Source organism: Octopus bimaculoides, chromosome 7, assembly GCF_046866305.1.
Source record: "Octopus bimaculoides isolate indiv1 chromosome 7, ASM4686630v1, whole genome shotgun sequence".
NCBI lineage: Eukaryota > Metazoa > Mollusca > Cephalopoda > Octopoda > Octopodidae > Octopus > Octopus bimaculoides.
In genome coordinates, this window is record NC_142934.1 from 97,160,569 (window position 1) to 97,161,599 (window position 1,031).

The following is a 1,031-nucleotide window of genomic DNA, read 5'->3' on the forward strand; positions in this document are numbered from 1 at the left end:
GGGAAGAGTGAAAATCAGGAGAGAAATCTTCCAGAGAGACTGTGTATATTCACTGATCTTTGTGCTGGGAATGATTCCCTTCAGAGAAATACAACAGAAGACAAAGTTGGGTATGATCTGGGAAGTGGTATAGGAAAATTTAACCACCTGCTACTCATGGATTACTTGAAGTTGTTCACAAAAGTGAGGCAGAACTGGACACCCAAGTCCAGTCTGTGAGGATGTTGCCGAATAATATAAAGGTAGAATTTGGATCTTCAAATTGTGCTATGATAGTGATGAGATGAGGGAAGCTTGTCAAGACAGAAGGTGTATGTATTCCACATGGTGAAATGATGAAGGCAATTGGGCATGAGTCCTCTAGATATGTACAAAAATTAGACAGACTTGGATTTTCTAATCCAAACAGTATGAATATTCAGTAAAGATATTAGAATGCAGTTTGGAGTAGCTAAATGCGCAGTACTAAATATGTAGAGAGGCCGGAAGTCGATAAAGGCTGATGGCATAAAATTACCACAAGCCAGTATCATACGATCGCTATGGAGTAATGAGGGATAGAAAATACCTAGGGGTTCCACAAGACGATACGATAAGGGAAAGGGAAATGAGAAAGTCACTAAAGCGCAGAAAAGGAGAATTAGGAAGACACAGTTAATACTGCAATACTGGGTGTGAAAGATCATACTGCACAGAATAAAGAAAAATACGGCAGCCACAGATATTTAAAAAGTGACTGAAACAGTAGAAGAATTCAAAGAGAAAAAGAACAACAGCAGAATAAACAAGTGAAAAGAAATTGAACTGCACGGTCAATTCCTGCAACAAACAGAAAACTTTGAAAGTGAATCCCGTTGGCTTCGGTTGATGGACGGGAATTGAAACGAGAATCAGATACTTTAATTATAGCAGCTCAGGAACAAACCCTTAGAACAAACCAACATAAAGATCGACTAAACTCAGTCAACCAGTATCTGCAGGAAAGGAGACGAGAGTATCAATCACCTATGAGAGAGTACAGCGTACTAGCA